Source organism: Pristiophorus japonicus, chromosome 3 (assembly GCF_044704955.1).
Source record: "Pristiophorus japonicus isolate sPriJap1 chromosome 3, sPriJap1.hap1, whole genome shotgun sequence".
Classification (NCBI taxonomy): domain Eukaryota; kingdom Metazoa; phylum Chordata; class Chondrichthyes; family Pristiophoridae; genus Pristiophorus; species Pristiophorus japonicus.
This window is the reverse complement of record NC_091979.1, coordinates 258739680-258766838: the sequence shown is the minus strand read 5'-3', so window position 1 is coordinate 258766838 and position 27159 is coordinate 258739680. Positions and strand designations below refer to the sequence as shown.

The window sequence follows — 27159 nt, the reverse complement described above, 5'->3', positions numbered from 1 at the left end:
CAACACCTGGGCAATTTTGGGCCCATTGGCCCTGAAATACCGCTCCACTGCTTCCCGCGGGCGCTCGACAGAAAATGGTAAAAAAAAGATGCGCACCTACCTGTTCCTGCTATGCCCACCAGCGATCCCGGTCATGAGGCCTCTCCTCCCTGCGCATCGGAGCACGTACATGTCTGGAGCTGGAGTCAAATGGCACTGGGCAGCCAATCAGGTAATGTATTTTCTCATTCATAATAATGGGAACTCCGTAAGTAGGAGTTCTCATTATTATTGAGAAACATTTCCACCGCCCCCACCCCCCACCCCGAACACAAATCAAAAGTACATCACATATTTAAGATTAATTTAAATTAAAGTTAATAAGTGTTAGAAAAAAATATATTTTTCTGATTTTTTTTTTAAAGGTTTTTAAATTATGGTTTAAAATAAACTTACCTTAGTGGGCAGGGTTTTTAACATTAAAATGTGTTTTTTAAATTACATTTTTATCTGTTTTTGTATGTTCTCACATTGGTAAAACATAGAAACATAGAAAATAGGTGCAGGAGTAGGCCATTTGGCCCTTCTAGCCTGCACCGCCATTCAATGAGTTCATGGCTGAACATGCAACTTCAGTACCCCATTCCTGCTTTCTCACCATACCCCTTGATTCCCCCTAGTAGTAAGGACTTCATCTAACTCCTTTTTGAATATATTTAGTGAATTGGTCTCAACAACTTTCAGTGGTAGAGAATTCCACAGGTTCACCACTCTCTGGGTGAAGAAGTTTCTCCTCATCTCGGTCCCAAAATGGCTTACCCCTTATCCTTAGACTGTGACCCCTGGTTCTGGACTTCCCCAACGTTGGGAACATTCTTCCTGCATCTAACCTGTCTAAACCCATCAGAATTTTAAACGTTTCTATGAGGTCCCCTCTCATTCTTCTGAACTCCAGTGAATACAAGCCCAGTTGATCCAGTCTTTCTTGATAGGTCAGTCCCGCCATCCCGGGAATCAGTCTGGTGAACCTTCGCTGCACTCCCTCAATAGCAAGAATGTCCTTCCTCAGGTTAGGAGACCAAAACTCTACACAATAGTCCAGGTGTGGCCTCACCAACGCCCTGTACAACTGTAGCAACACCTCCCTGCCCCTGTACTCGCTATAAAGGCCAACATGCCATTTGCTTTCTTAACCGCATGCCAACCTTCAATGACTGATGTACCATGACACCCAGGTCTCGTTGCACCTCCCCTTTTCCTAATCTGTCACCATTCAGATAATAGTCCGTCTCTCTGTTTTTACCACCAAAGTGGCTAACCTCACATTTATCCACATTATACTTCATCTGCCATGCATTTGCCCACTCACCTAACCTATCCAAGTCGCTCTGCAGCCTAATAGCATCCTCCTCGCAGCTCACACTGCCACCCAACTTAGTGTAATCCGCAAATTTGGAGATACTACATTTAATCCCCTCGTCTAAATCATTAATGTACAGTGTAAACAGCTGGGGCCTCAGCACAGAACCTTGCGGTACCCCACTAGTCACTGCATGCCATTCTGAAAAGTCCCCATTTACTCCTACTCTTTGCTTCCTGACTGACAACCAGTTCTCAATCCATGTCAGCGCATTACCCCCAATCCCATGTGCTTTAACTTTGCACATTAATCTCTTGTGTGGACCTTGTCGAAAGCCTTCTGAAAGTCCAAATATACCACATCAACTGGTTCTCCCTTGTCCACTCTACTGGAAACATCCTCAAAATATTCCAGAAGATTTGTCAAGCATGATTTCCCTTTCACAAATCCATGCTGACTTGGACCTATCATGTCACCTCTTTCCAAATGCGCTGCTATGACATCCTTAATAATTGATTCCATCATTTTACCCACTACCGATGTCAGGCTGACCGGTCTATAATTCCCTGTTTTCTCTCTCGCTCCTTTTTTAAAAAGTGGGGTTACATTGGCTACCCTCCACTCCATAGGAACTGATCCAGAGTCAATGGAATGTTGGCTATGTGCCTGCTTTTACCAGGTGCAACAGTTTTCAGAACATTTGCTGGGCAAGAGATGGGTAAATACTGCAATCTTGCCCATGCTTGTCCTGGCTATGGGGATACGGAAGATGTGTCAAGCCAGAGCTTGACAGATCGGAAAAAACAGTTTTCAGCGCATGCGATTTCAGAGCTATTGATGTGAGTATATATCAGGATGTAAAACATCATAATCACGTAATCACCATAGGGGTTCAATGTCTTTTTAGTGGGGCTTCGAATATATGAGCTGAGCTGTCTAAAATCATTTTGAGATTGCTGACCTTAAACTAAACCTCATAGAATTCTTTGAGGACATAACAGACATGCTAGATGGGTGGAAATGCAGTGGGTGTTGTGTACATGGGGGCCGAAATTCACCCCCACCGGAAATGGGTCACACCTACAGTTTTCCTGTGTTTTCACCGCCGCAGTGGATGCGGTGGCCTCTTGCGCAAAATTTTGTTTTTTGTCTTTTTTTCGAGTGTAGTCAGTCATAATGGGGGTGGAAGTGAGGCGGAGAACAGAAGATCGGTCATAAGAGGGGCGGAAGTGGGGGCGGGTGGAGTGTCTGGCGTCAGCGTAGTGCTGATGATGTCATCATGCTGGCGCGTCACCATGTCTCCCCCCTTCACTTAAAGGGGAGAGCCGCTGCGAGCTCTGCGATTATTTATGTTAGGTCCACTGGGCCACCAGGGTTACGGCCGAGCCAGCGGCCTGGCACCCAAGAGTGGGTGCTCGGCTGCCTGTTGGCGACCCAGCTGAACCCAGGAACATAATTGTCGGTCCGACCTGGCAGTCTAGACTTAGGGCTAGAACTCCTACTTTTGTGGTTATCGCCCAAAAATGGGCATTATTTCCCGCGTGGCCCATTCTCAAAACACCTAGTTTACATTTTTGAAAATAGGCGTTACTGTGAACGATATCAAATGGGCGGTAGCGTTAAATTTCTTTGACCTGCTACCGTAATGTGTGGCCGTCCTTAGCAACATCATGGCAACGCTCGATTCCCGCGATTCTGGAGGTCAAGGGTCACCATGACATGTGCAAAAGTGGAGACAGAGAGAGAGGGAACTCACTGAAGGCGTGTCTGGGTGTGGTGTGGCTGCTTTCGGAGGAAGGAGCGAAACTTTAGAGCTTCACAGCAAGTAGGCAAACAAAACTTTGCTGTTACCAGCCACATATTTGACTGAATTTGCTCTATAATGGAGAGAGAGGAGGAGGCATCACAGCACACTGTGGAGACTGATGCTGGAGAGAGCAGTGAGGTGGGAGAGGTGCACATTGGAGGCTGCAAAAGAGCCAGGAGGTTCTCACACGAGGCAAATGCCTCCCTCCTGCAGTAGGTCAAGTCACGCTGGGGCAATTTGACACACTGAGGGTGTGGGAAGCCCAACTCAAAGGCCTACCAGAAGATATGGACCAATATAGCAGAGGTGGTCTCGTCAGCGACCAACGAGATGCGTGAGGGCAACCAATGCCGTAAACGATGGAACGACCTTGTGGGATCCTCAAGAGTATTACATTGATTTAGATGTACTTATGTATTTATATAATTTGATTTGTAACAGTCAAGAGTGACTATCAGCAGATGTGAGGTCTTGCACTTTTACCGGGAATGTTTTACTCAAAGCCCATGGTCACGCTGTACGTCTTTAGGTAAAGAATGATAATCATGATTACATCTGTCAGTTATGTCGTGTATCAGTGTCTGTGACAGTACCTAGCAATGATATCACGCAATGATCTCATGCCATGTCGTCCTGGTACCTTTTACAGAAGAAGCTATCGACGATGAGGTTCGAGCAGAGGCGAACGGGTGGGGGAGCCACCAGTCCCCAGGGACATTACAGAGGTGGAGGAGCAAGTGCTCATATTCGTGGGGAAGTACCCACCGGACAGCCACGGACACATCTGCAGACCCTGAAGTGATGCCACGTGAGTAAATCTTACACCATTGCGTGTTCTAAAGTCAATAGATGCCACACCAACTGATATCCGGACAATCATATATGATAAATGATTTCTAAAAGTGTCATATAAATAATGCTCGCCTCATGAAAATCATTGCAATGCACAATGTGTTGCTGGTCATGAAATGTGATGTCTGCGATGATTTTGAGAGCAGTGGTGCTTTTGTCGTGCATGTGTTGTGTGTAGCGCTAGACTCACCTTGTCACCCTAGCATCCCCTTCTCCTCTAATAACCTCATTTGTGTTTTGCAGCTCAGCCAGCAGTGCGGCCCCAGGCAAGGCCACAGAGGCCAGAAGATGAGGGCGTGGGGCAGGAGTTGGCGAACGATCTTACTACATCTGGTGCTGAGCAGCTTCGCTTGTCATCCGTCAATCAGCTGGGTCTGTTCTCGATGGATGAGAGCACGGACTTCGAAGAACCTGCATTGCCACGCTCCAGAAGCCATTCCACCTCAAGGCCATCTAGTGGTCTTCCAGTCATTCCCACCTCCACTCCGGCCTCAAGCGCCTCTCCACAAAGCACCCCATTTGTCCCCAGACGGCGCTGACCCTGCGGAGGCCTCGTGGGTGTAGCAGGTCTGTTCCACGAGCGCGACATGACAGCAGAGAGATGGTACAGTTGTCCAAGAGGACTGTTGACATTGGTGACCAGCTCATCTAGGCATTGGGGGGCATATCCCGATATCTGGCCACCATGACAGAGTATATTCCACGCATGGTGGAATCCCTGGATGCGATAGCCAGAGGTCTCCCAGTGGTCCCCGAGCACAGCACTCCACCCCTAGGTTCCGCCCCACCACTGCGAACGACAGATGAGAGCAAGGACCAAGGTCCTGCTTCTGCATCAGAGAATGTTGCCCCCTCAGCACCTCCCGCTCCCGTACCCGTGCAACCACCACATCTGCCTTCATCCCCCCATCGCCCCCCCCCCCCCCAATGAGGCAGCGCCTGAGGAGCCCCTCGGCCAGGCGCAGTGGAGCGAGGAGAGGAAGGGGTAGAGGTGGGGAGAAAAAGGAGGGGGGAAAGGAAAGTGAGGTGCATGTGTGCAGATGATAGCTATGTTAAATCTCCATCTGGGTGTATGCAATTTGTTGCAATGTATGGGGGCTGGGGACCACGCTCCTGCTTTGCTTTTGTATTCTGTGTTGGTGGACATGTTGAACATGTGATTTATTTCAATGATGGGAAAAGTTGGATGTGGGTGGGGGTTGGGTGTTATTGGCTGTGATACTTATGATTTCAGACCAATGTTGCTATTAAACTTTTGTTATTGAACATAACCTTGTTGCGCATTGTCTCAGATAGCTGGACTGTTACACACTGGTGATTCCTTACTGTGAAAGGGTTAAATACAACTTAACATCAATTACCTTAAACTTTAACTGGCACCAAGGTGATGAGCACCATTGATGTCTGAGCTGCACACACATAGCAGTGTGGCAGCGTTGTCACTCACATCAGCACTCTTTCAGGCAAATCTTTCCGATATCAGCTCCTCACATAAGAGTGGGATTTAACAAATGCCAGCCACACCGCTGGTGTCCATCCCGGTTAATTTCACTTTTTGTGGATGTTGTTTTGAGCGGGCGATATTCTGGGCAATATGTATGCGAGGTAGTGAAATTGATGGCGGGCGATCTCCATGGCCGGTAGTTTGGGTAAATATGCTCTTTACGACAAAAAACAGTCGCTGGGCATCATTATTGAATCTCGGCGTTAATTCCGTCAGGAATGTAATGTTGAGCGATATCACGGGCGTTGAAATCGCCCATTCTGCTGATTTCACCCCAAAAAAGTGGGCGGGCAGCATTATCTTTTCTCGCCCATAAGCCCATTGGGAAAATAACACTCAGCGATAAGTCTCCTAAAAAAAAAGCTCGTCAGTTTCCATTTTGTGCCAAAATGGGTGATATATGGGCGTTATATATCATTTCAGCAGTAAAGTGGGTGCTAAGCACGCAAAAAAAGTGGGGGTTCTAGCCCATTATCTTGTTGCAGGAGAAATTGGTGCACAATGCATGTGAGAGGCAGGCCACTGGAGGGGCATCACAACCTTAAGTATTATGTTCTTACTATACAGTATAAATGCACATGAGGCCCATACTTGAGAGAAGATCACTCTGTGACCAGTTACCTTTATTACCAAGGCCTGAAGAGACAGACGGTGGGTGGAGCTTCCCCTTTTATACCGGAAAGTCCAGGTTAGGAGTGTCTCCCACTAGTTCGCCCCCTGTGGTCAGTGTTCTCAAGGTGTACAACTTAGGTCAGCTTATACATGGGTTACAATGACAGTTCAATACATGACATTAAGCACCTCATGCCCTATAACATAAAGATCATGGAGCTCATAGGGAGACACTCAGTTCTTGCCTGGGAGATGGTGAGGTTAAGGGCATACTTCCAGCACCAGGTTAGTGATTGAATACCTACATTGTTGCCCTGGCACTCTGTGAAGCACCACAAAGCACAAGCTTCTACCCACTTCTTTGTCTCCTTAATTCCAAGGGGGTAATGCTCACCTATTTTTATCTATTCCTGTATGTACACCACAACAGGGGGCACAGGATGAGGAAGATGATGATGATGAAGGAGAGAAGCACTACCTCCTAATGAGCTATGATGACGAGGTGGATGATGATGAAAAGAGACATGAAGGAGATGAAGTCGCACTCAAGTCCATTCATGAGTTCCTGTAGAGGCCTCATGCTCCATTTTCCTCTGTCTCTATCCCTGCCAACTCACCCTCTGGTTTACTTGATTCTTCATCCTTACTCATATTGTCATCCGGGGGAATTAAATCGTAGCAGTGAGGATGTGGCACTGGATGATTTTGGATGAGATGTGCCTCCTTCCCAGTGGAAGCCGAGGAGGAGAGGCAGCAGGATCCAGAACTAGTTTATAATTGCCTGAAGAATGTTCGAGAAACAACTGGCCTACATGCAGGTTCTGAGTTCAGTCTCTAAAGGTACGCGACAATGCCAACTCTTGGGTTTACCATTCTCATTTGCAGTAGCCGTGTCAGCCATGGCTCAGAGGTAGCACCCTCACTTCTGAGTCAGATGGTTGTGGGTTCAAGTCCCACTCCAGAAACTTGAGCACAAAAATGTAAGGTGACACTCCAGTGCAGTACTGAAGGAGGACTGCACTGTCAGAGATGCGGTCTTGATGACGTTATGAGACGTTAAACCGAGCCCCCCCTCTCGGGTGGACGTAAAAGATCCCATGACAGTATTTCAAAGAAGTGCAGGGGAGTTATCCCTGGTGTCCTAGCCAATATGCATCCCTCAATCAACATCACTAAAACTGATTATCTGGTCATTATCTCATTGCTGTTTGTAGTAGTTTGCTGTGTGCAAATTAGCTGTCACATTTCTTACACTACAATAGTGACTACATTTCAAAAATGTACTTCATTGGCTTTAAAGTGCTTGGGGCATCCGGTGGGCGCTATATAAATGCAAGTCTTTTTCCTTTAACAGCAGAGAAGTTTTTTCTTCATTGCAGGCACTAATTGTGTGTGTGGCAGCTTCATTGGAATATGCACCTAATAAGCAGTCACCATCTCCATGGAAGTGCAGATTTCAGCTCTGGGGTGAGAAGAGAACAGACAAAATGCTGAATAGAAACATAGAATACTGGCTTCCGGACCATGGCGACAGCAATATATGCTGCTGTCTCTCACGGTTTTCAGGATCTGATAACTATCATTAAACTATCCATCCTGCTGATCAATGGGAACACAGGTGCAGGGCGATAACAATGGTTGAAATTGACTGATACTGTGGTTTCTCAGGACAGCAGCACTTATCAGGCCTCTGGCTTAACCCCACAGAGCACTATGCCAATGAAATATCAGAGTCAACACTAGGCTCTGTAGGAACAAGCTCGAGATACAGCCAGCTGTTTCTCCCTGTCAGGGCCTTGAGCCTTTTGTAGCACATAAGCAGCCAATCACTTCTCACAATACTGGCCTTCAGGTTGGATGCTGGGGAAGCACTAGAATAAATGCAAGAAAAGCACATGTTCCCGCCAGGGGAAGCACAGTTAGGAAAGATCAGGTTGACTTCCGTTTACTTTTGGACTTTATTGTAATAAAATAGAATCTGCACTGACATTGTGCTTTATTATTCAAAGTTTAGAGTCTTGCAGGATAGGGTGCACTTATTTGGTGCTGATTTATTCAAGCAGGTGAAGATTTTTGGCATAGTCATATAGTGGCAAAGTGGGCTGATGTGTCAAGTCGTAGGATTGGTACTGGAATGAAGGAATGTTCCTTTATTTGAAAGTGGGGAAGGGGGAGGAAGTAAGGCTCTGGTGTCAAAGATGAATGTGTTACACAGGAGAGAAGATGTTAATGATAACCTGTGCACTGATTCCCCTTGCAGTGAATGCTGCCTGACTCTCCTTTGCTTCATCCTGTGCTGCGGTTGCTCTTCCACCATGATAATGGCATTTGAGGCTGTGCCCATAGGGAATGTCACATCTGTTCCTGAGAAGCCCTCCCATTTTCCCATTTTCTTGCACAAAAAACTACTTTATACATGTATTAGTTGCAGATTTAACATCAAAGATTAATTAGTTATTATAAAATTGTCTCCTGTTAATTGGATCTAATACAACTTACACAATAATGCTGTGCCAAAAATGATAATAATGGGAAAAGGTAAATGTTTTTAAAGTTTAAGTTTAAATAGGGTAAAACAGATGTTTTCATTTTATTTAGTGTTTTAATTCAGATCTGAAAATCCAGTGAAACATACAACAGTAAGTCAGGAAGTTAGAAAAAAAGAATCACATTTTATTATTTAATCATGTATAATTGGATTTTCTCAAAGCATCAGCATGAAACACTATATGTTGTACTTTTGCTGACAGTACTATAAATACAAATACATAAATAGAATTTTTTAAAACTTAGAATATATGCCAGAGTACACCTTGATTAATATTTACACAATATTCAGATTTTCTTGTATTTGTATAAACTTCCCTTAAGTGTATAATAAAAAATAAGGACAACTTCCAATGGGGGTGGTTTACGAATTATGAATCATTGCATGACTGCCTATTGTAAATGATTGATTCCACATTGACATAATCACTTTTTTGCATGCTTCCTCTTGGCGATGGTACATTTTTAGGTGGTCTTGGAGGAGCAACTTTAATTGTCTGTTTTGGCACAGCATAGTCATCTGCAGATGGATTGTATGGGTATTCATAACCAAGAGAGTCATTCAGTCTGCCTTGCACTTTCCATGCTTCACTTAATTCTTTTGCTTCATCGTAAAGTGAAGAATCATCACTAAGTTCATCATATATATGCTCATTCTTCTTGTGATTTGTTTTTTGATGAAACACATTTGTGCATTCTGGTATCGTGGATCTACTGTACACAGTATCATAAAGAGATTCAGGATGCTCAGTCATTACAATAGAAGGAATATTCTTTTCAACAAAATTATTGTCATTGTTAATTGAATGTATTTTGCTGGGAAACATAAAAAAGGGCTCATTGATTTGGGGTGGTAGGATATCCCCTTTATGAGATGTAAAGCTACTTTGCTGTCTTCCTATTTGTCTTGGTATGGACTTACTACTGCTTGGTGGGTCCAAAGGGAGTGACAAATGAACCCTTCCTGGACTTGTTTCTGAATATAGTGTAGTCCTATTTAATGTGTCTGTTGATAATTTAGAATTTACTTCACCATGTTTTGCAAACAGAGGAGGTGATGGGAAACTGTACTGAAACCTGACTGGTGATTTGCTTAGTGGACTACGTGCCTGATTATCTGGAGAAGTGTCATAACACAAATAATGCATGCCTTCAGAAACATCTGATATCATAGAGGATAATTTTTTGGCTAGTTCAGCTTTATGTTCAGCAGCATGCTCCTTATGAGAACGTGTGCTACCTGAAGATGGCTTGTAAGTAACAGAGTCCAAAGGGAATAAATTGTAACTTTCTAAAGGATCAGAATTGGAACGCTCCTCTTCGTTGTTAGGCTTTTGCGTCTTTACAGCGGCATTTACAGACATAAAAATCTGTTTCCCTTGATTAGTTTCAAATTCAAACTTGCCCGGACCAGATTTGCACCTTCTTCCAGATTCAATTGAAAACATTCTCTGAAAAATGTAAACATTATTGCAGATTAAATTACCATATAAACACTATAATGTTAATTCTGCAATACTATTCTGCCAACAGGGTCATGTTAAGCATTGTAGCCCCAGTTCTCTGATCTACATTCCTTGTCAGCATAGCACCCCGCTGGGAGTATGCGATCATGGAATTATTCCTTGCATCTTGCCTCCAATATTAACAAAATACACCTTTCAGCTTTCATAGAATCATTGGTCCAGAAATTCTATTGTGCAGGGGCCGCAGGGTGCATTCTCTGCGCCAAATTGGTGAGGCCCTCAGCTGCCCAGATATTAGGCCTCGGCCCTCATGCTAATGATGCAGCAGCACAGCTCGCCAGTGAAGAGTCGTGAAAATTCAGGTTGCTTCTGGTGTTACTATGACCCTCATGTAAATGGGTCCAGTGATTGGGTCAGGGAGCATGGGGATCAGGTGGGGCCATGGAATACAGAACCAGGGATTGTGGATCCGAGAATCAAGGAGCAGGGAGATAAGGACTGGGAGTTCGGGGGTCAGGGCTGGAGCTGGACACTGGGATCAGTCAGGAGCGGCAGCAATCATAACATAAGAAATAGCAGGAGTAGACCATTGGCCCCTCGAGTCTGCTCTGCCATTTAATAAGATCATGGCTGATCTGATCTTGAGCTCAGCTTCACTTTCCTGCCTACTCCCCATAATCCTTCACTCCCTTATCGTTCAAAAATCTGTCTATCTCCACCTTAAATATATGCAATGACCCAGCCTCCACAGCTCTCTGCGGCAGAGAATTCCAGAGATTTATGACCCTCAGAGAAAAAAAATTCTCCTCATCTCAATTCTAAGTGGGTGATGCCTTATTCTTAAACCGCACCCCTAGTTCTAGATTCCCCCACGAGTGGAATCATCCTCTTTGCATCTACTTTGTCAAGCCCTCTCAGTACCTTATATGTTTCAGTAAGATCTCTCATTCTTCTAAACTCCAATGAGTGTAGGCCCAAACTGCTCAACCTTTCTTCATAGTCAATCCCTTCATCTCAGGAATCAACCTCGTGAACCTTCTCTGAACTGCCTCCAATGCAATTATATCCCTCCTTAAATAAGGAGACCAAAACTGTACATAGCATTCTTAAGTGTGGTCTCACCAATACCCTGACCAGTTGTAACAGGACTTCTCTGCTTTTATACTCTATCCACCTTGCAATAAAGGCCAACATTCCATTTGCCTTCCTGATTACCTGCTGTACCTGCATACTCTCTTTTTGTGCTTCATGCACAAGGACCCCCAGGTCCCTCTGTACTGCAGCATTTTATAATCTCCATTTAAATAATAATTAACTTTTTATTTTTCCTGTCAAAGTGGATATCCTCACACGGTCCCACATTATACTCCATCTGCCAAATATTTGCCTACTCACTTCGCCTATCCATATCCCTTTGCAGACTCTTTGTGTCCTCCACACAACTTGCTTTCCCACCCATCTTTGTATCATCAGCAAACTTGGCTACATTACACAGTCCCTTCATCCAAGTCATTAATATAGATTGTAAATAGTTGAGCCCCAGCATCGATCCCTGTGGCAGCCCACTAGTTACTGTTTGCCAACCGGAAAATGACCCATTTATCTCAACACTCTGTTTTCTGTTAGTTAGCCAATCCTCTATCCATGCTAAAAAGTTATCCCCAACCCCTTGAGCTCTTATTTTGTGCAGTAACCTCTTACGTGGCACCTTATCGAATGCCTTCTGGAAATCCAAATATATCACATCCCTTATTTCATCTTGTTTCATCCTCAAAGAACTGCAGCAAATTTGTCAAACATGATTTCCCTTTCATAAAACCATGCTGACTCTGCTTGACCTGTATTATGCTTTTCCAAATGTCCTGCTACTGCTTCCTTAATAATGGACTCCAGCATTTTCCCAATGACAAATGTTAGGTTAATTGGTCTATAGTTTCCTGTTTTCTGTCTCCCTCCTTTTTTAAATAGGGGTGTTAAATTTGCGGTTTCCCGCTGGGACTATTCCAGAATCCAGGGAATTTTGGTAGATTGCTACCAATACATCCACTATCTCTGCAGCCACTTCTTTTAAGACCCTAGGATGCAGACCATCAGGTCCAGGGGACTTGTCCTCCTTCAGTCCCATTAATTTACTAAGTACCTTTTCTTTAGTGATAATGATTGTTTTAAGTTCCCTCCTCCCTACAGCCCCTTGATTATCTATTGGGATATTTTTAGTGCCTTCGACCATGGAGACCGATACAAAATATTTGTTCAAAGTATCTGCCATTTCCCTGTTCCCCATTATTAATTCCCCAGTCTCACCTTCCAAGGGACCAATGTTTACTTTAGCTGCTACTCTTCCTTTTTATATACCTGTAGAAGCTCTTACTATCTTTTTATATTTCTTGCTAGTTTACTCTCATAATCCATCTTCTCTCTATTATGTTTTTAGTCGTCCTTTGCGATTTTCTTTTAAATTTCTAATCCTCTGGCTTTCCAATAATCTTGTCAGCATTATATGCCATTGTTTTCAATTTGATACCATCTTTTACTTTCTTAGTTAGCCACAGATGGTTCTCCCTTCTCTTAGAGTCTTTCCTTCTCACTGGAATACATTTTTGTTGAAAGTTATGAAATATCTCCTTAAATGTCTGCCACTGCTCATCAACCGTCTTACACTTTTAACTATTTTCCCAGTCCACTTTAGCCAACTCTGTCTTCATACCTTTTTATAATCGCCTTTATTTAAGATCAGGACACTGGTTTGAGACCCAACTTTCTCACTCCCCAACTGAATTTGAAATTCAACCATGCTATGATCACTCTTTCCCAGAGAATCTTTTACTATAAGATAATTTCTTGATCCTGCCTCATTACACAGTACCAGATCTAAGATAGCCTGCTCCCTGGTTGGTTCCACAATGTACTGTTCAAGGAAACCATCCCGGATACACTCTTACAGTCGAGGAGGCGGGAGCTCGGAGCAGCGCGAGTTCGGGGTCGGCGAGAGGCGTATAAAGGCCAGCGGAGTCAGGCAGTTCAAGCAGTCAGTCGAGGAGGCGGGAGCTCGGAGCAGCGCAAGTCCGGGGTCGGCGAGAGGCGTATAAAGGCCAGCGGAGTCAGGCAGTTCGAGCAGTCAGTCGTGGAGGCGGGAGCTCGGAGCAGCGCAAGTCTGGGGTCGGCGTGAGGCCTATAAAGGCCAGCGGATTCGGGCAGTTCGAGCAGTCAGTCGAGGAGACGGGAGCTCGGAGCAGTGCGAGTCCGGGGTCGGCGAGAGGCGTACTTGTGCAGCTACAGGGAGAAGGCAAAAAAGAAGTAGAAAGAAACAGAAAGGTGACATCACAGCCAAGGGGGTAAGTGATTGGCTGGTGATTGGTAAGTAGTTTTTCTTTTTTCTCTTCGATAACAGTCAGTAAAATTTATCATTGTTGTTGCCAATTTAAGTGTATCTAAGGGTTAAGTCATGGCAGGGGAGCTCGGTCACGTGATATGCTCCTCCTGTACCATGTGGGAACTCGGGGACATTTCCGGTGTCCCTGACGACTCCATCTGCGGGAAGTGTATCCGCCTCCAGCTCCTGACAGACCGCATTGCGGAATTGGAGCTGAGGGTGGATTCACTCTGGAGCATCCACGATGCTGAGAACGACGTGAGTAGCACATGTAGCGAGTTGGTCTTACCGCAAGAGAAAGGTCCACAGCCAGCTAGGGAATGGAAGACCAGCAGGAAGAGTAGTGCAGGGGTCCCCTGTGGTCATCCCCCTGCAAAACAGATACACTGCTTTGAGTACTGTTGGGGGGGATGACTCATCAGGGAAGGGCAGCAGCAGCCAAGTTCATGGCACCGTGGCTGGCTCTGTTGCACAGGAGAGCAGGAAAAAGAGTGGGAGAGCAATAGTGATTGGGGATTCAATTGTGAGGGGAATAGATAGGCGTTTCTGCGGCCGCAACCGAGACTCCGGGATGGTATGTTGCCTCCCTGGTGCAAGGGTCAAGGATGTCTCGGAGCGGGTGCAGGACATGCTAAAAAGGGAGGGAGAACAGCCAGTTGTCGTGGTGCACATTGGTACCAACGACATAGGTAAAAAAAGGGATGAGGTCCTATGAAACGAATTTAAGGAGCTAGGAGCTAAATTAAAAAGTAGGACCTCAAAAGTAGTAATCTCGGGATTGCTACCAGTGCCACGTGCTAGTCATAGTAGGAATCGCAGGATAGCGCAGATGAATACGTGGCTTGAGCAGTGGTGCAGCAGGGAGGGATTCAAATTCCTCGGGCATTGGAACCGGTTCTGGGGGAGGTGGGACCAGTACAAACCGGACGGTCTGCACCTGGGCAGGACCGGAACCAATGTCCTAGGGGGAGTGTTTGCTAGTGCTGTTGGGGAGGAGTTAAACTAATATGGCAGAGGGATGGGAACCAATGCAGGGAGACAGAGGGAAACAAAAAGGAGACAAAAGCAAAAGACAGAAAGGAGATAAGGAAAAGTGGAGGGCAGAGAAACCCAAGGCAAAGAACAAAAAGGGCCACTGTACAGCAAAATTCTAAAAGGACAAAGGGTGTTAAAAAAACAAGCCTGAAGACTTTGTGTCTTAATGCAAGGAGTATCCGTAATAAGGTGGATGAATTAACTGTGCAAATAGATGTTAACAAATATGATGTGATTGGGATTACAGAGACGTGGCTCCAGGATGATCAGGGCTGGGAACTCAACATCCAGGGGTATTCAACATTCAGGAAGGATAGAATAAAAGGAAAAGGAGGTGGGGTAGCATTGCTGGTTAAAGAGGAGATGAATGCAATAGTTAGGAAGGACATTAGCTTGGATGATGTGGAATCTATATGGATAGAGCTGCAGAACACCAAAGGGCAAAATACATTAGTGGGAGTTGTGTACAGACCTCCAAACAGTAGTAGTTATGTTGGGGAGGGCATCAAAGAGGAAATTAGGGGTGCATGCAATAAAGGTGCAGCAGTTATAATGGGTGACTTTAATATGCACATAGATTGGGTAACCAAACTGGAAGCAATACGGTGGAGGAGGATTTCCTGGAGTGCATAAGGGATGGTTTTCTAGACCAATATGTCGAGGAACCAACTAGGGGGGAGGCCATCTTAGACTGGGTGTTGCGTAATGAGAGAGGATTAATTAGCAATCTCGTTGTGCGAGGCCCCTTGGGGAAGAGTGACCATAATATGGTGGAATTCTGCATTGGGATGGAGAATGAAACAGTTAATTCAGAGACCATGGTCCAGAACTTAAAGAAGGGTAACTTTGAAGGTATGAGGCGTGAATTGGCTAGGATAGATTGGCAAATGATACTTAAGGGGTTGACTGTGGATGGGCAATGGCAGACATTTAGAGACTGCATGGATGAATTACAACAATTGTACATTCCTGTCTGGCGTAAAAATGAAAAAGGGAAGGTGGCTCAACCGTGGCTATCTAGGGAAATCAGGGATAGTATTAAAGCCAAGGAAGTGGCATACAAATTGGCCAGAAATAGCAGCGAACCCGGGGACTGGGAGAAATTTAGAACTCAGCAGGGGAGGACAAAGGGTTTGATTAGGGCAGGGAAAATGGAGTACGAGAAGAAGCTTGCAGGGAACATTAAGGCGGATTTCAAAAGTTTCTATAGGTATGTAAAGAGAAAAAGGTTAGTAAAGACAAACGTAGGTCCCCTGCAGTCAGAATCAGGGGAAGTCATAACGGGGAACAAAGAAATGGCAGACCAATTGAACAAGTACTTTGGTTCGGTATTCACTAAGGAGGACACAAACAACCTTCCGGATATAAAAGGGGTCAGAGGGTCTAGTAAGGAGAAGGAACTGAGGGAAATCCTTATTAGTCAGGAAATTGTGTTGGGGAAATTGATGGGATTGAAGGCCGATAAATCCCCAGGGCCTGATGGACTGCATCCCAGAGTACTTAAGGAGGTGGCCTTGGAAATAGCGGATGCATTGACAGTCATTTTCCAACATTCCATTGACTCTGGATCAGTTCCTATCGAGTGGAGGGTAGCCAATGTAACCCCACTTTTTAAAAAAGGAGGGAGAGAGAAAACAGGGAATTATAGACCGGTCAGCCTGACCTCAGTAGTGGGTAAAATGATGGAATCAATTATTAAGGATGTCATAGCAGCGCATTTGGAAAGAGGTGACATGATAGGTCCAAGTCAGCATGGATTTGTGAAAGGGAAATCATGTTTGACAAATCTTCTGGAATTTTTTGAGGATGTTTCCAGTAGAGTGGACAAGGGAGAACCAGTTGATGTGGTATATTTGGACTTTCAGAAGGCTTTCGACAAGGTTCCACACAAGAGATTAATGTGCAAAGTTAAAGCACATGGGATTGGGGGTAGTGTGCTGACATGGATTGAGAACTGGTTGTCAGACAGGAAGCAAAGAGTAGGAGTAAATGGGGACTTTTCAGAATGGCAGGCAGTGACTAGTGGGGTACCGCAAGGTTCTGTGCTGGGGCCCCAGCTGTTTACACTGTACATTAATGATTTAGACGAGGGGATTAAATGTAGTATCTCCAAATTTGCGGATGACACTAAGTTGGGTGGCAGTGTGAGCTGCGAGGAGGATGCTATGAGGCTGCAGAGTGACTTGGATAGGTTAGGTGAGTGGGCAAATGCATGGCAGATGAAGTATAATGTGGATAAATGTGAGGTTATCCACTTTGGTGGTAAAAACAGAGAGACAGACTATTACCTGAATGGTGACAGATTAGGAAAAGGGGAGGTGCAACAAGACCTGGGTGTCATGGTACATCAGTCATTGAAGGTTGGCATGCAGGTACAGCAGGCGGTTAAGAAAGCAAATGGCATGTTGGCCTTCATAGCGAAGGGATTTGAGTACAGGGGCAGGGAGGTGTTGCTACAGTTGTACAGGGCCTTGGTGAGGCCACACCTGGAGTATTGTGTACAGTTTTGGTCTCCTAACTTGAGGAAGGACATTCTTGCTATTGAGGGAGTGCAGCGAAGGTTCACCAGACTGATTTCCGGGATGGTGGGACTGACCTATTAAGAAAGACTGGATCAACTAGGCTTGTATTCACTGGAGTTCAGAAGAATGAGAGGGGACCTCATCGAAACGTTTAAAATTCTGACGGGTTTAGACAGGTTAGATGCAGGAAGAATGTTCCCAATGTTGCGGAAGTCCAGAACGAGGGGTCACAATCTAAGGATAAGGGGTAAGCCATTTAGGACCGAGATGAGGAGAAACTTCTTCACCCAGAGAGTGGTGAACCTGTGGAATTCTCTACCATAGAAAGTTGTTGAGGCCAATTCACTAAATATATTCAAAAAAGGAGTTAGATGAAGTCCTTACTACTAGGGGGATTGAGGGGTATGGCGAGAAAGCAGGAAGGGGGTACTGAAGTTGCATGTTCAGCCATGAACTCATTGAATGGCGGTGCACGCTAAAAGGGCCGAATGGCCTACTCCTGCACCTATTTTCTAAGTTTCTATGATAAAGAACTTTTAATTTTGTCTTTTTACAATTTTTCTTTGCTTTGACCCCACTTTCTGATGCACTTTTATTTTTATACATTCTGTCCCTTCCTGTCGCACTCTGGTTATCATTTCCCCCATTGCTATCCTGCTCTATTGCCTTCTCCTTTCTCTTTGACTTTTTAAATTTCCACTCATCTGAACCACCTCCCCACTATTTAGTTTAATACCCTTCCTACGGGATTTCTTTAGTGTAGGGTTGTGTTCCACATTCAGGTAAGTTACTTATCTTCTTGGTTGGGCCTAACAGGCAATCCTTAGGCCTGCTTTCCCGCGAATGTCCAGGCACTGGTAATCTCTGGACAAAGGGGACCTCAAGACAGGCGTTGGCCCCTTATTTGCATCTACAAAAGGCCTAATGTCTGCTTCAAACATGGGTAAAAGATGCATTTATTTGTTCTTGCCCAATATAGTGGGTGACGCTTTTCCAGGCTTCCTTCCTGCCATATTTCCTCTCTGCCTCACCTCTCGTACTGGCGGGCACTCTCTTGAAGGGCCCCAAAGTGCAATAAGCCCTGACCAGGAAAATCTTTCCTGCCCAGTTTAACAATGGTAATTTAACCAAAATCCATATTCTCAATTCCTTCCAGCTGGTGGAAAACAGTAAAATATTTACCAATTTCTTAGTAATAATCTCTGAATGGAGTCTGGCACACTAAACTGAGATGACAATATTCAAGGAGTACCACTGATCAATGACATGTGAGTAATAAGACCTTGCTCTGTCAAGTCCGTGTGGTAGCTGATGTGCAACAGCCACCCCACGTTAAAAGAATTCACGCACAAGCATCTTCTACCCTTTAAAATGAAGTTCTGGAGCTGACCTTCATTGGCCTCATCAGTCACCTTAGAACTAATTTTAGTGTGGAACCAAGTTATCCTTGACTTTGGGAGACTGCATAAGAAGAAGATAGTCATTAAGAAAGACTTGGATTTATACAGTGCCTTACACGACCACCGGACGTCTCAAAACGATTTACATTCAATTAAGTGCTTTTTTGAAGTGTAGCCACTGTTGTAATGTAAGAAACGCGGCAGCCAATCTGCACACAGCAAGCTCCCGTAAACAGCAATGTGATAATGACTAGATAATTTTTTTTTTTTGTTTATTATGATTGAGGGATAACGATTTGCCATGACACCGGAGATAACTAAAAACAGAAGGAGGATGAGACTGGGCAATTATATAATGGAGAACAGGGAAATGGCAGAGGCGTTGAACAAATATTTTGTATCGGTCTTCATGGTAGAAGACACTAAAAACACCCCAATAGTGGATAATCAAGGGGCTATAGGGACGGAGGAACCTAATACAATCACGATCACTAATAAAGTAGTACTAGGTAAAATAATGGGACTAAAGGCAGACAAGTCCCGTGGACCTGATGCCTTACATCCTAGTGTCTTAAGAGAAGTGGCTGCAGAGATAGTAGATGGTTGTAATCTACCAAAATTACCTGGATTCTAAGCTGTCCCAGCAGATTGGAAAACCGCAAATGTAACGCCCCAATTTAAAAGAGGCAGACAAAAAGCAGGAAACTATAGACCAGTTAGCCTAACATCTGTCATTGGGAAAATGCTGGAGTTCATTATTAAGGAAGTGGTAGCGGGACATTTGGAAAAGCATGATTCAATCAAGTAGAGTCAGCATGGTTTTATGAAAGGAAAATCATGTTTGACAAATATGCTGGAGTTCTTTGAGGATGTAACAAGCAGGGTGGATAAGAGGAACCAGTGGATGTGGTGTATTTGGATTTCCAGAACGCATTCGATAAGGTGCCACATAAAAGGTTACTGCACAAGATGAAAGCTCACGGGGTTGGGGTAATATATTAGTATGGATAGAGGATTGGCTAACTAACAGAAAACAGAGAGTTGGGATAAATGGGTCATTTTCCGGTTGGCAAACAGTAACTAGTGGGGTGCCGCAGGGATTGGTGCCGAGTCCTCAACTATTTACAATCTATATTAATGGATGAAGAGACCGAGTGTAATGTAGCCAAGTTTGCTGATGATACAAAGATGGATGGGAAAGCAAATTGTGAGGAGCACACAACAAATCTGCAAAGGGATATAGACAGGCTAAGTGAGTGGGCAAACATTTGGCAGATGGAGTATAATGTGGGAAAATGTGAGGTTATCCAGTTTGGCAGAAAAAATAGTAAAGCAAACTATAATTTAAATGGAGAAAAATTGCAAAGTGCTGCAGTACAAAGACACCTGGGGGTCATTGTGCATGAAACACAAAAAGTTAGCATGCAGATACAGCAAGTAATCAGGAAGGCAAATGAAATGTTGACCTTTATTGCAAGGGGGATAGAGTATAAAAGCAGAGAAGTCCTGCTACAACTATACAGGGTATTGGTGAGGCCACACCTGGAGTACTGCGTAGTTTTGGTCTCCGTATTTAAGGAAGGATATACTTGCATTGGAGGCAGTTCAGTGAAGGTTCACTAGATTGATTCTGGAGATGGGGGGGTTAAGTAGGTTGGGCCGATACACATTGGAGTTCAGAAGGATGAGAGGTGATCTTATTGAAACTTATAAGATAATGAGGGGGCTCGACAAGGTGGATACAGAGAGGATATTTCCACTCTAAGGGAAAACTAAAACTAAGGGATATAGGGCCCAAGTTTCCACATGATTTGCGCCTGATTTTTAGGAGCAACTGGTGGAGAACGGACGATCTTAGAAATCGCAATTATCCACATTTTTTTTTCTGCAGTTCTAGTCAGGTAGAACAGTTCCACTTTGGAACAGAATTTTTTCTTCAAAAGGGGGCGTGTCCGGCCACTGACGCCTGATTTGAAAGTTTCCACAGTGAAAACGTACTCCAAACTAACTTAGAATGGAGCAAGTGAAGATTTTTGTAGAACTGAAAAAACCTGTTCTACACATTAAAAAATCAGGCGCAGGTTACAAATTAGGCGTCCAGAACGAGGTGGGGAGGGGGGGGAGGGGGGGGAGGGGGGGAAGGGAAGTCATTAAATTCTACAATAAATCCTTATTTATACTTATACAAATATTATACAAATAAATCCAACCTGAATAAAAATTTATAAGCAAAGAAAAGATTAAATAAACCATCTTCCTACCTGTGTGAAAGTGCTTCAGCCAGGGAGAATGCTGCAGCAAGCCTCACAAAACGAGGCAGCCGTTCCCGAACACGGGGGGGGGGGGGGGGGGGGGAAGGAAGCCGTTCCAGACGGCGGGAGGGAGGGAACCGAATGCGGGGGGGAGGAAGCCGTTCCAGACGGCGGGCGGGAGGGAGGGAACCGACCGACCGAACGCGGGGGGGGGGGTGCGTGGAAGGAAGCCGTTCCAGACGGCGGGAGGGAGGGAACCGACCGCCGACTGAACGCGGGGGGGCGGGGGAGGAAGCCGTTCCAGATGGCGGGAGGGAGGGAACCGACCGCCGACCAAACGCGGGCTCCCGACCGCCGACCGAACGCGGGGGGGGGGAGGAAGCCGTTCCAGACGGCAGGAGGGAGGGAACCGACCGCCGACTGAACGCGGGGGGGCGGGGGAGGAAGCCGTTCCAGACGGCGGGAGGGAGGGAACCGACCGCCGACCAAACGCGGGCTCCCGACCGCCGACCGAACGCGGGGGGGGGAGGAAGCCGTTCCAGACGGCGAGCGGGAGGGAACCGACCATCGACCGAACGCGGGGGGGGGGAGGAAGCCGTTCCAGACGGCGGGCGAGTGACCGAACGCCGGGGTGGGGGAGTGGGGGGGAGCCGTTCCGGGGCGGGGGGGGGAGTGCGGGCCCGACCGACCGAACGCAGCCGGGCGGGGGGGGAGGGAGGGAAGGAGACAGAAGGCTGCAGGAACCGTCAGAAATTGAGGAGCCATTTCCCGACGGCAAAAGGGGTAGGTCGTCGGGAAACGGCTGCCTCAACTTTCTGAGGCTTCCTGCAGCCTTCTCAGTGCTGATGGCAATGTGCTTTTATTAAAAAATGTTCAAAAACTAAACAGCTCCAAAAAACTACAAAAATGGCCGAGTGCCAATGTTTCCTTCACACTGCGCGTGCGCGAATGCTCCAACGCGCACGCGCAGCGTTGCCGGCAGGAAAAAAACTAATTTAAATAGTACCCGCCCCCTCCTGCTTACAAAATCGGCGCGAGTGTAGGCTCCGCCCCCCCTGGGCGCCGTGCCAGGCAGACAAGGAGCTGCAGAACGCTCCAGAATCACGAGTTTTTTTTCCGGCGCTGTTTTAGGCGCAAAAAACGGGCGCCCAGCTCAGAGGGGCGCCCGTTTTTTATCGTGTGGAAACTTGGGCCCAATGTCTTAGAATAAGGGGCTACCCATTTAAAACTGAGGAGAAATTTCTTCTCTGAGGGTTGTAAATCTATGGAATTCTCTGCCCTGTAGAGGCTGGGTCATTGAATATATTTAAGGCGGAGATGGACAGATTTTTGAGCGATAACAGAGTAAAGGGTTATGGGGAGCGGGCAGGGAAGTGGAGCGGAGTCCATGATCAGATCATCCATGATACTGAATGGCAGAGCAGGCTTGAGGGGCCAAATGGCCTACTCCTGCTATCATTTCTTATATTCTTAAAATGCTGTAAATCTCAGCGGGTCAGGCAGCATCTGTGGGGAGAAATAGAGTTAACTTTTCAGGTTGACGACCTTCGTCAGAACCTGAAACGTTAACTGTTTCTCCTCACAGATGCTGCCTGACCCACTGAGATTTCCAGCATTTTCTGTTTTTATTTTAGATTCCAGTATCCGGTGTGTTGCTTTTGTACCAGGAATAATTCCCCTGCTCTTCGAAAAAATAGTGCTGTGGGATCTATTAAGTCCACTTGAGAGAGCAGACGGGGCTTCGGTTTAACGTTTCATCCGACAGTGCAGCACTCCCACCACTGCACTGCACTGGAGTGTCAGCCTAGATTTTGCGTGCTCAAGTCCCCAGAGTGGGACTAGAACCGACAACCTTCTGACTCGGAGGCAAGTGTGCTTCTGAGCCACAGCTGACACTTAATATAGATATAATATAAATAAGATATGTTTAATTTCAATGTAACACTGTTTAGAAATTTGAAAAACATTTAGAGACATAACTTTAAACAAGAACAACTCAACCTCAGAATTTTAGAAAAAATGTAACTTTCTAATTATCAGAAACAACATAAATAAACACAAGTTGTGGATCAGGACAGACAGGAGCCATCTTCCATCTTGATGAACGAGCAGGTGGCAGAGAGGGTTATAAATCCTCTCTACTCCCTGGCATAGCCCAGAGGCTGAGACGAGCTGGTCAGCCAGCTGCCCCTTGCACTGCTTTACCAGACACTGCGGGATGTGGGGGCGAGATGCCATTCTGATGAGCCATGGCCTTGCAGTTCTTTGATCTTTACAGCCATGTGCTCCTGGACCATGGCTGCTCCTGCCTGAAGAACATGAGCTGCCTCAAGGGACCTGGTGTGGGCAGAGGGGGCTAGAGACCTGGTATAGTTCAGGGGGCGAAGAGTCTCACAGGATAGCCTACCAGTGTGGAATTTATTCATTTGATAAAATGTGTACATCATTATTTAACATTCTGAACACATTCTAAACCTATTTAAATATGTACTTATGTAATTTAAAAATAAATGAAGGGTACCTTGTCACCACCAAATCTTCTTAGAAACATATAAGGCCATTCATATACTACTTGTTCAGCGATGATATTTTTTAAAATCAGTGCATCTTTGTCTGCCTTCAGAAGATACATTCCACTGAGTTCACATCTCTCTGAAGCATCTGTTCTTCTTATTGAGACTTTATACTCATTTACTGAAAATAAGAAAGAATCAGTAATTTCACCAATGGAGTTTTATGGGTAGAGTGAAATAAAATGTAAGATTAGTCATTGCCAGTGCTTAGTAAAGCTACTCCCCTTTTCTCCCCTCCTATCCTGAAAGCAGTGATTCATGCAGGAACAGGAGGAGCAGGATGAGGACAAAAAAGGACCATTCTCAACCAAGGAGGAGACTGCCTTCTCCAGCAGCTGCACAAACAGTGGACCCAGATCTCTGTAATGATGCATTCAAAACAAAAATGCTTTCAGGGCATGATAGACTGTTGCAGTCTTTGGATAATGGGCTAGCAGCTTCTGCACCATGCCAACAAGTGTGAAGGCGTTCACATCCCATATGTGTAAGGTACTGATGCATGGAATTGAAAGTGTGCAGATGTTCTTTAGTGGATGTTAGTTCCAGGGCCATCAGCTGTGCAACCCTTCACAGCTAACGCCTTATTGCAAGTCTTGGGTTCTCTCGCGATTGCACAGTTTGCTGCAATATGGGCCTTAAAAGGACAGGCTCAAAACAGAGAGGTAGCTAAAAAAAAAGGGAAATAGTTGTCAGACCCAATGCTAAACCTGTAGTGGGGTCTGACAACCATCAGAGCTATAAGCAGAGTGGCATAGAGACAATTGAGAAGGGGTCAGTTGGAACAGACCATCAATGGTGGTGCTTTCTCTCCAGAGTGCTGCACTTACACATTTATTCCCCCTGGAATGTTGGGGATACAATGAAAGGAGAATGTTTTCATGCCTCGGAATTCCATCTGCGTCTGTAAACCCATTCAGCTGGGTACCTCCGAGTTGGGTGCACTCCTACTCTTGATGTTGTCTCACCATCCTAGCATCCAACAGAGCTTCTTGCTCATCCTTCTTTTCCTGCAGATAGCACGTGAAAAGCACATTCTACACCTTGTACTCGTCTCCTCCCAGCTGCCAAAATTAGCAGGATAAAGTACAATGCCTTTATTCCCATCAAAACCAGGCTCTTATCTTAGTTGTACTAGCTTACACAATGACTCAGATGTCACTGTGTCCAAACAGCTCTTGGAAAGATTGGACCTCCCTTATCCAAGACTCCCTTATCCGGCACCACCCCTCGTCCGGCATGATTCTGGTGGCCGGGGGCGCATGCACAGAATGCAGCCGACCTCCACCCTGATTTTGGGGCCACGCCGACACTCGACCCGCTGGGGCCGCGCCAGCACCTGCTGGGGGCCTGACGACACTTCGGGCCCATCCAAGGCACCAACCTCTCCCCGACCTCGGGCTGCCTTCCCCCGCCCCCCCTTGGACTGACCTCCCTTTACCGAGAAAAATCCCTTATTTGGTACAGGCCAGGTCCTGAGGGTGCCGGATAAGGGAGGTTCAACCTGTACCATCTTTTGTGGGGCCAGCTTGCCCATGATCTACAACTGCCACTGGATCAAGAAATCAGGTCAAAGGTCATAATGATGTCAGAATCGTGAAAAGAATAACAGATTTGCATGGAAATGCTTTCCTCCAGCGCAGCACTGTGGGGACTTTCAGAGATCACATCAAGAAACTTGTAAGTAGCACTATTGGAGCCTAGACCCTATGTTGAAGTTCTCCTTCCATACTTGTGGTATGCTCCTCTGCAGGTGCTACTGAGGTGTTGGGTCAGGAAATTAGACCAAACATTACAAACAACTTTTTTCACAAGTGGTGACTCTTAATTTATGCTTAAAACAAAAAAAAATATTCAGAGTGCAGTCTGGTAGCTTTGTTTTATAAACTACAAAGAATATCAGTCCCAAGATAGTTAATCTGACCTCTCTACTACCTTAACATTGGCTAAATTATACTGATATATTTCAATGTATCAATCAATGATTTCAGTATATATGTCGGGGGCATGATTAAGAAATTTACAGATGATACAAAAATAGGCTGTGTGGTTGATCATGATAAATAAAGTTGTAGACTGCAGAAAGATATAAATGGACAGGTCAGGTGGGCAGAAAAATGGCAAATGGAATTCAATCCGGAGAAGCGTGAGGTAATGCATTTGGGGAGAGTTAACAAGACATACAGGATACTTTTCTTTATTAGTCGAGGTGTAGAATATGAGCAGGGAGATTATGCTTGAACTGTATAAAATACTAGTTAAACCACAGCTAGACTACTGTGTACAGTTCTGGTCACCACATTACAGGAAAGATATGATTTTGCACTAGAGAAGGTACAGAGAAGATTGACAGGACTGGAGAATTTTAGCTATGAGGAAAGATTGGATAGGTTGGGGTTGTTTTCTTTGGAACAGAGGCGGCTGAGGGGAGACCTGATTGAAGTGTATAAAACAATGAATGGTGTAGATAAAGTAGATAGGTAGGTCCTAATTCCCTTAGCAAAGAGATTAATAACCTGGGGGGGCGGTGGGGGGGGAACACATAGATTTAAAGTAATTGGTAGAAGGATTAAAGGGAAGTTGAAGAGAAATCTTTTCACCCACAGGGTGTTGAGGGTCTGGAACTCTGCCTGAAAGGGCAGAAACCCTCATCACATTTAAAAAGTACTTGCATACGCACTTGGTGCTGTAATCTACAAGGATACGGACCAAAAGCTGGATAGCTCTTTTTCGTCCAGCACAGACATGATGGGCCAAATGGCCTTCTGTGCCGTAAATGTCTGTGATTCTATGTCAGTAAAAGCAGTGACTCTTTAAAAAGCCTCCTAAATTATGAATATATTTAGTGCTGAAATAAATAAGATGCTCTAAGACACATGTATATTTGAGAATAGAAAATAGATCTATTAATATCACATTTTATAACAAGTGAAAAAACATAATTGCTTATCTATTGCAGAAAATATGTTGTACCAATACATTTAGGTCAACCAAAATATTACACATGTCCACTTTAACAATGGAAAAAAAACCTCAAAACCTTCCACTTCTAGTTGTAATCTAAAGATGTTTCAAGCACAAAGCTTTTGAAATCATTGATGGAAATTAGTAACTACCACTATTGTGTTCTATTTTAAAATAGCATTTATTATTACAGACATGTACAGTTCATTACCTCTTCCTTCCTCCTGTTATAGACATTTGGTGTTATTTTCCATTGAGGTCAATGCAGCACCAACAGATATACGTACAAAATTGTTGCTCTTAATGACGTTATAAGATGTGCAATCGTAACTTAAATCAGTTATTTTTTATCTATTCTTGAGCGTTTTTTTTACACATTTATAAACTCTTAATACAGAAAGTATAATGACTACAGCCATGTCACATAATTTAAAAATAAGAGGCTAAATTAATTTGACTTTAGAGATCTGAAGAGTGCTCTGTTACAATTGTAATTAGAAAGGATAGAACTTGCATTTATATAACGCCTTTAAGGACATCCCAAAGCACTTTACATCCAATTAAGTACTTTTGGTGTGTAGTCAGTGTTGTAATGTAGAAAACGCAGCAGCCAACAGCCAATTTGCGCACAGCAAGGTCCCACAAACAACATTGTGATGTTTTCTAGTGACGTTGGTTGAGGAATAAATATTGGCGAGGACACCGTGAAAAACCCCTCTGCTCCTCTTCGAAGTAGTCAAGGGATTTTTTATATCCACCGAGGGGGGTGGATCGGGCCTCAGTTTAATGTCTTCTAATCTGAAAGACCACCAACAGTGTAGCGCTGCCTTATTACTGCACTGGAGCCTAGATTTTATGCTCAATACTCTGAAATGGGAGTTGAACCCACAACCTTCTGACTCAGAGGCGAGAATGT

At 45.0% G+C, this 27159-nt stretch overlaps 1 protein-coding gene across 10 annotated transcripts in view; it reads left to right on the top strand.

Moving 5' to 3' along the window:
- ccdc172 (coiled-coil domain containing 172) overlaps nucleotides 1-27159 on the top strand; it is a 249040-nt gene that overhangs the window by 210062 nt on the left and 11819 nt on the right. For 7 of the 10 annotated variants that reach the window (XR_011592749.1, XR_011592748.1, XR_011592742.1 and 4 more), the window contains 2 exons: nucleotides 3796-3954; nucleotides 4242-5190. The exons of 1 other annotated variant lie outside the window; for it this stretch is intronic. The gene's annotated coding sequence lies outside the window, so the exon portion shown is untranslated. Of the gene's footprint in view, nucleotides 1-3795; nucleotides 3955-4241; nucleotides 5191-6544; nucleotides 6955-23534; nucleotides 25747-27159 lie in introns of those variants that run through there. 2 more of the 10 variants (XR_011592744.1, XR_011592745.1) reach the window with 2 other exon arrangements.